Source organism: Heteronotia binoei, chromosome 15 (assembly GCF_032191835.1).
Source record: "Heteronotia binoei isolate CCM8104 ecotype False Entrance Well chromosome 15, APGP_CSIRO_Hbin_v1, whole genome shotgun sequence".
In the NCBI taxonomy this organism is placed as follows: domain Eukaryota; kingdom Metazoa; phylum Chordata; class Lepidosauria; order Squamata; family Gekkonidae; genus Heteronotia; species Heteronotia binoei.
The window spans coordinates 65,376,454-65,384,522 of NC_083237.1; the positions used below are offsets into that span (position 1 = coordinate 65,376,454).

General features: G+C 49.4%; 3 non-coding genes across 3 annotated transcripts; 2 read left to right on the top strand and 1 right to left on the bottom strand.

Moving 5' to 3' along the window:
- Positions 1-199: 199 nt before the first annotated feature.
- Positions 200-271, top strand: TRNAP-GGG (transfer RNA proline (anticodon GGG)). Its single transcript has one exon. It is a non-coding gene; the product is annotated as a tRNA-Pro (tRNA).
- A 5,261-nt stretch (positions 272-5,532) lies between these two features.
- Positions 5,533-5,604, top strand: TRNAP-GGG (transfer RNA proline (anticodon GGG)). The gene has a single exon. It is a non-coding gene; the product is annotated as a tRNA-Pro (tRNA).
- A 1,129-nt stretch (positions 5,605-6,733) lies between these two features.
- Positions 6,734-6,805, bottom strand: TRNAS-GGA (transfer RNA serine (anticodon GGA)). The gene has a single exon. It is a non-coding gene; the product is annotated as a tRNA-Ser (tRNA).
- Between the last annotated feature and the right edge of the window lie 1,264 nt (positions 6,806-8,069).

Here is an 8,069-nt window from a genome sequence, read left to right on the forward strand (position 1 = left end):
GCAGCTGGTTCCACCTCCGAGCTACTGATTTACCCCAAGTATCGAAGCAGCTCGATACTTGGGGAGGGACGGTGGCTCAGTGGTAGAGCATCTGCTTGGGAAGCAGAAGGTCCCAGGTTCAATCCTTGGCATCTCCCAAAAAGGGTCCAGGCAAAAAGGTGTGAAAAACCTCAGCTGGAGACCCTGGAGAGCCATGAATGGGGCTGTGGCTCAGTGGTAGAGCATCTGCTTGGGAAGCAGAAGGTCCCAGGTTCAATCCCTGGCATCTCCAACTAAAAAGGGTCCAGGCAAATAGGTGTGAAAAACCTCAGCTTGAGACTCTGGAGAGCCGCTGCCGGTCTGAGAAGACAATACTGACTTTGATGGACCCAGGGTCTGAATCAGTATAAGGCAGCTTCATATGTTCATATGTTCAGCTCAACTGCAAGTTGGCACCCAAGGAAGAGCTGGTGTGGTCCTCTGGCCTTGGAATAAGAAGGCAGTCTTGACTGGACAGAAGGGAGGGCTGAGAGCGGTTGCTCCCTTCGCAAGACCAGGATTGGCGGGGGTCGTAAGGAGGAAAGAGTCCAAGGGAAGGATTTGAAGCAGCTGGCGGAAAGCAGGGGGGCAGGGAGATGGGGGCGCTTACCTGATGGGCCTAACTCTGCATCATTGTGCCTTAAATAAAACTTGGCTTTGACAACCGTAACTTCCAAGGCTTGGTGAGTAGGGGTAAGCTTACCTAGCAGATCCCCCTTCAGTCCTGCTCAGTAGCCAGCGCTCTGGAAGCTTCAAGTGTAAACCCTTTTATTGCTCCTAACTGCTGCAGATCGAAGTACGCTTGCCAACGTCCAGGTGGGGTCTGGATATCACCTGGAGTTCAGGTGATATCACCCGCCGCCCCCCACCCCCGAGAAAACTGCTGCTTTGGAGGATGGACTCTATTGAGTTCTAACTATGCTGATGTCTCTCCTCCTTCTCCAACCCTGCCCATCCCTGGCTCCACCCCCAAATCTCCAGGTTTTCCCAACTCAGAGTAGACCAACACTGGAAGAATATGAAGACAGGCACTGCCGCCACCACACAGAGAACTCTCTTCAGTGCTTTTTACTGCAGCGAAAGAACAGCCTCCATTCCCCCAGCGTGGTTGATGTTCCCTTTGCTTCCCGCGCCCTCTGCTGTCTGATCAAGTTCACAGCTGGTACATTTCTTTAGCTTTTACATTTATTTCCCTCTACTCCTAGAGTTAGTTATTAGGCTGGGCACAATCAGCTTAAATAAGGAAACGACCAAGGACAGACCAATGAGTTTTGGAAAGAAGGAAAAGTCAGGAAGTCTCTGAATGAATCTGTCCCCGAGGTCTAAGTGCTGGGACGGGCTCCCAGGGTCACTTCCAACTCTCTGATCTTGCACAGCATTAGATCTGCAGAAGGTTCGAACAAGTTCAAAATTGCCAAAAGCCCCAAAGAACGGCTGGCTCCCCCCCACACCTCTCTGCCCCTTCGCAACTGTTCTCCAGGAACTAGTAGTTGGTGTCTCCAAACATTGCATTCTTTGATAGCTTGAAGACAGGGCCGAACCTAGACTGTTTGGCACCCTGGCCAAGGCTAACTACTTGTACCCCTCCCCCCCCCCCCGAGGTCACTGTGGCCTAATCTCTCCATTCTATCCTATGGGTACAGAATGTGGCAGCGCGGGTACGATGAGGTCTTTCCAGACTCATATCCAGGCTGTGCTCCAAGAACTCCGCTGCTTGCTGATACAATTCCAGATCTGTTTCAAGGTATTGGTATTAACCCTTAAGGCCTTAGGTGACATGGGGAAATTAGGCAAAACGGGGCCACTGCACTGGCAGTGTACCAGTAGGTGGAATCACTTCTGTAAAATATTAGAAATAGGAATGTTGAGGGAGGATATGCAAAGTTGCTTTTGCCGGTTTGCTTTCTCTTTTGACTGTAACACAGGATGCCAGGGACTGAACCTGGGACCTTCTGCTTACCAATTATACCCCTTCACCCCCCCTCCTCAAACCAGGTGGGAAGGGACCTCAGAAGGACATAATAACATAGAATCCACTCTCCAAAGCAGCCATTTCCCCCTGGGGAACTATGGTTGCCAACCCGCAAGTGGGGGCTGGACGCTAGAGATCACCTGGAATTACATTGCTCTCCAGGTGACAGAGATCAATTCCCCTGGAGAAAATAGCTGCTTTGAAGGGCAGAGTTTGTGGTTTTATACCAGAAGTGGCCAAACTGCAGCTCGAGTGCCACAAGTGGCCCTTTCACACATATTGTGCAGCTCCCAGGGGTCAAGGAGGAACTTAAAGCAGGCTTACTCTCAAATAAAGCAGGCTTACTCTCAATTTAAGGTAAATAAATAAAAGTAAGCATGCTTAGCATTGGGACCTCAGTTAGCCTCTGAGCACTAACCCCTAGGTAGGCGACTATTTCCACCATGTGTGACACACGGAAAGAGGGGGGAAATAGGCAGTCTTGCAAGCTCTTCTTCTCTACCAACAAAGAAGAAGAAGAAGAAGAAGAAGAAGAAGAAGAAGAAGAAGAAGAAGAAGAAGAAGAAGAAGAAGAAGAAGAAGAAGAAGAAGATATTGGATTTACTATATCCCGCCCTCCACTCCAAAGAGTCTCAGAGCGGCTCACAATCTCCTTTACCTTCCTCCCCCACAACAGACACCCTGTGAGGTAGATGAAGATATTGGATTTATATCCCGCCCTCCACTCCGAAGAGTCTCAGAGCGGCTCACAATCTCCTTTCCCTTCCTCCCCCACAACAGACACCCTGTGAGGTGGGTGGGGCTGGAGAGGGCTCTCACAGCAGCTGCCCTTTCAAGGATAACCTCTGCCAGAGCTATGGCTGACCCAAGGCCATTCCAGCAGGTGCAAGTGGAGGAGTGGGGAATCAAACCCGGTTCTCCCAGATAAGAGTCCGCACACTTAACCACTACACCAAACTGGCTCTCCAACAGTGGTCACTAAAAACCTAGAGTGGGAAGAGAGACTGCAGGAACCAAGGGAGCTACTGGAAGGAGGGATGGGATTAAAGAGGGTGGCACAAGTTTCCCCCTTAGTTTCATAGCTCTAGTAGGAGCTGTATTTACTAACCTTGGTGTCAAGGCAAAGAGAGATGCATAATGATACAAACCATGATCAGTGATTTATATAGTACATGTGTTTCCTTCGCCCACTGGTGCAAAAAATAATTTCCTAATCTTTCCCTATGCTAGTTTTATGGGGATTGTTATTCCCAGCTTTTGTTTTTTTTAAATGTCTCTTTTTAGCATGGTTGTGTTGTAAAGTACATACATACAGAATCATAGAGTCATATAGCTGGAAGGGACTTCCAGGATCATATGTATTTTATCTTTCTGTGCAAAGAAAGTATTAAGAGTTTTAATAAAGATGTGCGTGTAATATATGTTCATGTCTTGTGGCTCTCAAGATGTTTATTCTATGTGGCTCTTACATTACACATGTTTATTCTATGTGGCTCTTACCTTAAGCAAGTTTGGCCACCTCTGCCAAATCTCCAGGAATTTCCCAACCTTGATTTGACAACTCTCAGGGGGAGATCTGTTGTCATTCCAGAGTCCACCCAGATGTTGACACCCCTAAGAAGAAGGCCAGGAAGAGAAATTAGAAAGAGGAGATCCTGCTAGAGGGGAACTGAGATGCTTCCTGCAAAGTCCTTGTGGGTTCCCCACTTGTCATTAACTATTGTACTTATCACACTTAAAAGTGTGACTTTTATGGGTTTTGTCAATGTTTTCATTGTGTTTTTTATGATACTTTGTGTATAGCGTAAGCCCTCAAAACACTGCAAGGGCGAAAGGAAGCTAATGTCTTAAATAACTAAATATTATCAAGCGGTATAAAGGATTGTTTGATTTGTGAGAGCAACTTATCTATTAATAAATTTAATTATTAAATTTAATTATCTATTAATAAATTTAATTTTGTTAAGCACTTAGAGCAGTTAGCAACAACAATAATAATGGCACAGACTTTCTCAACCTAATATCCAGATAAACTATTATTATTTGGACATATTATTAATATATGTTATCATTAATCGCCTATGACAACAACAAAGCATTCCTGACAGGGATTAGGCGGAGTCCATTCATGGGGACACCCGCCCCTTTCCTCTTTCTTCAGCCAATCACTGTTCGACCCTTCGCGCGCTGGCACCAATCAGGATTCACTCTCTCTCCTTTTTTCTTTTTTTTTAGCGGGAAAAATGTGCAAATTTATTCCAACTGCCTTCGGGTCATACTTATCACCGGGTGAACACAACAATTTCTGGTTTCCCCCAATTGGTTACAGCATACCCAATCGCGAGCAAGGCTTCGGCTAACAAGGTAGTTTGCGGGGGAGTAAGGTGGGGTCAGTATAGGTTGCGAGAGCAGCCGAATTGCCTCAAGAAGCTGAGAGAGAGAGAGAAAGAAAGAAAGAGAGAGAGAGAGAGATACCACAAATGTAATTGGACACAGAACTGGGAAGGGGCGGGAGGAAACGCTTAGAAACGCTTCTCATTGGTTACCCCTGAGCCTCGCTACAGACTGCCGAAACTCGATAACGGGGGGGGGGAATCAGAGTGGGGAAAGCGGCCCGGTATTGGTTATATCCGCATCGGCAACAGCCAATCGCCTTCGGGAGGCCGGGGCAGGGTGGGCGGAGAACCGCCAGTCCCCTCCCCCTCCGCTGTCAGTCACTCCCTCAGTCAGTCAGTCAGTCAGTCGGCCGGCTGGCCAGGAGCGGTAACGGCGGTTGCGCTCCCCGTTTGTGCCCCTCTCAAGCCAGCCGCGGGGAAGGAAGGGAGCGCCCCTGGTCATGGCGGCGGCGACGCTGGCGCCTGGTCTGCCGTGAGAGGCGCCTGTGGAGGGAGGGGATGGAGGTGAGGGGGGCGGGCCGGCCGGGCCTGGGGGACGTTGGCGCCCCTGAGGGGGCGGGCTGGGGGAGGGGCTTGGCCGCCCTCGGGCTAAGCTGAGGAAGGAGGACTCCTCCGTGTGGCCCCACAGACAGCAGCCCTGGCTAAGGACACAAGAGAAGCCACGGGAGGGACGGTGGCTCAGGGGTGGAGCCTCTGCTTGGGAAGCAGAAGGTCCCAGGTTCAATCCCCGGCATCTCCAAAAAAGGGTCCAGGCAAATAGGTGTGAAAAACCTCAGCTTGAGACCCTGGAGAGCCATGAATGGGGCTGTGGCTCAGTGGTGGAGCACCTGCTTGGGAAGCAGGAGGCCCCAGGTTCAATCCCCACCATCTCCAGAAAAGGGTCCAGGCAAATAGGCGTGAAGAACCTCCGCTTGAGACCCTGGAGAGCTGCTGCCTGTCTGAGAAGACAATACTGACTTTGATGGACCGAGGGTCTGATTCAGTAGAAGGCAGCTTCATATGTTGGGGAGGGACGGTGGCTCAGTGGTAGAGCATCTGCTTGGTAAGCAGAAGGTCCCAGGTTCAATCCCCGGCATCTCCCACTAAAAAGGGTCCAGGCAAGTAGGTGTGAAAAACCTCAGCTGGAGACCCTGGAGAGCCATGAATGGGGCTGTGGCTCAGTGGTAGAGCATCTGCTTGGGAAGCAGAAGGTCCCAGGTTCAATCCCTGGCATCTCCAACTTAAAAGGGTCCAGGCAAAGAGGTGTGAAAAACCTCAGCTTGAGACCCTGGAGAGCCATGAATGGGGCTGTGGCTCAGTGGTAGAGCATCTGCTTGGTAAGCAGAAGGTCCCAGGTTCAACCCCTGGCATCTCCAAAAAAAGGGTCCAGGCAAATAGGTGTGAAAAACCTCAGCTGGAGACCCTGGAGAGCCGCTGCCAGTCTGAGAAGACAATACTGACTTTGATGGACCCAGGGTCTGATTCAGTAGAAGGCAGCTTCATATGTTGGGGAGGGACGGTGGCTCAGTGGTAGAGCATCTGCTTGGGAAGCAGGAGGTCCCAGGTTCAATCCCTGGCATCTCCACAAAAGGGTCCAGGCAAATAGGTGTGAAAAACCTCAGCTTGAGACCCTGGAGAGCCACTGCCAGTCTGAGAAGACAATACTGACTTTGATGGACCAAAGGTCTGATTCAGTATACGGCAGCTTCATATGTTCATATGTTGGGTCAGGCCAGTGGCCCCTCCAGTCCAACACTCTGGGTCACATAAGAGAAGCCATGTTGGGTCAGGCCAATGGCCCACCCAGTCCAACACTCTGGGTCACATAAGAGAAACCATGTTGGGTCAGGCCAGTGGCCCACCCAGTCCAACACTCTGGGTCACACAGGGGCCAAAAATTTATGTAAATATAGAAGAACGACTTTATCCTCACGAGAGTCCTGTGGGATAGGTTAGACTTGAGAGAAAATGACTGGCTCAATGGCATCCAGTAAGTCTTCACAGCCGGGGTGGGTGGATTTGAATCTGGGTCCAGTCCAGTAGGTTAACCAATACACCATGCAACATATGAAGCTGCCTTATACTGAATCAGACCCTCCTCAGTCCATCAAAGTCAGTATTGTCTACTCAGACCGGCAGCGGCTCTCCAGGGTCTCAAGTGGAGGTTTTTCACGCCTATTTGCCTGGACCCTTTTTTAGTTGGAGATGCCAGGGATTGAACCTGGGACCTTCTGCTTACCAAGCAGATGCTCAGCCACTGAGCCACCGTCCCTCCCCTTAAGTCAGTCTTGTCTACTCAGACTGGCAGCGGCTCTCCAGGGTCTCAGACGGAGGTTTTTCACACCTACTTGCCTTGACCCTTTTTAGTTGGAGATGCCGGGGATTGAACCTGGGACCTTCTGCTTTCCAAGCAGATGCTCAGCCACTGAGCCACACCCCCATTCATGGCTCTCCAGGGTCTCAAGCTGAGGTTTTTCATGCCTACTTGCCTGGACCCTTTTTAGCTGGAGATGCCGGGGATTGAACCTGGGACCTTCTGCTTACCAAGCAGATGCTCAGCCACTGAGCCACCGTCCCTCCCCTTAAGTCAGTCTTGTCTACTCAGACTGGCAGCGGCTCTCCAGGGTCTCAGACGGAGGTTTTTCACACCTACTTGCCTTGACCCTTTTTAGTTGGAGATGCCGGGGATTGAACCTGGGACCTTCTGCTTACCAAGCAGATGCTCAGCCACTGAACCACCATCCCTCCTCTAAAGAACATGAACCTATGAAACTGCCTTCTACTGAACTCTCTTTGGTCCATCAAAGTCAGTCTTGTCTACTCAGACTGGCAGCGGCTCTCCAGGGTCTCAAGCTGAGGTTTTTTACGCCTATTTGCCTGGCCCTTTTTTAGCTGGAGATGCTGGGGATTGAACCTGGGACCTTCTGCTTACGAAGCAGATGCTCCACCACTGAGCCACCATCCCTTCCCCATCCCTCAACTTCTGCACACTGGCTGAATGGTGGTGTAGGGTAGTGCTTAGACCTAGGGAAGGGAGTGAAATTGGTTCAAAGTTTCACTTCCACTGTGAACTCCCTTGGGGCATTTGGACTCTCAACCAGTCTGCCTCACAGAGCTGTTAGGAAGATCAGTTGAAGGGAGGGGGATAAACATGTGAGCCACCCTGGGCTTCTTAGGAGAGGGGGGAGTGGATAAGTAAAATGCATCATAGGAGAGGAAAGGAAACAGGTATTGATAGGATAAGGAAGATTCAGGAGGTGAAAAATCAACATAGAGGGTGTAAAAACTGGATGGCAGAGTGAACTCTGCATTTAGTATGTTAATGGAAAAGCAGTGGCTGTATATACCCAACTGTGTAGCTTTTTCTCCTCTGCTGCTACTGTGGTCAAGGATATAGATATTTGTCAGAAGTTTGGGTGTGAAGGCCATATTTCTTGTTCTGAGTAATATTAAAAAAAGAATTAACAAAGTAAGATATTAGTAAACAACTTTGGTATGTAGTTACTTGATCAAAATAAGGATTTTTCAAAAAGGGTATTTGTTGGGGTAACTGCCATTTTCAACTCCTTTGAATTAGTCAGGTCTTAGATTTCTACAACCTAATACAGCGTTGGTCAAATTCTCAAAGAAATGGAGACCATTTACACTTTCCATACTTCATGAACATGACTATAGTCTTTCAAATGAGAGATATTTGAGGGACT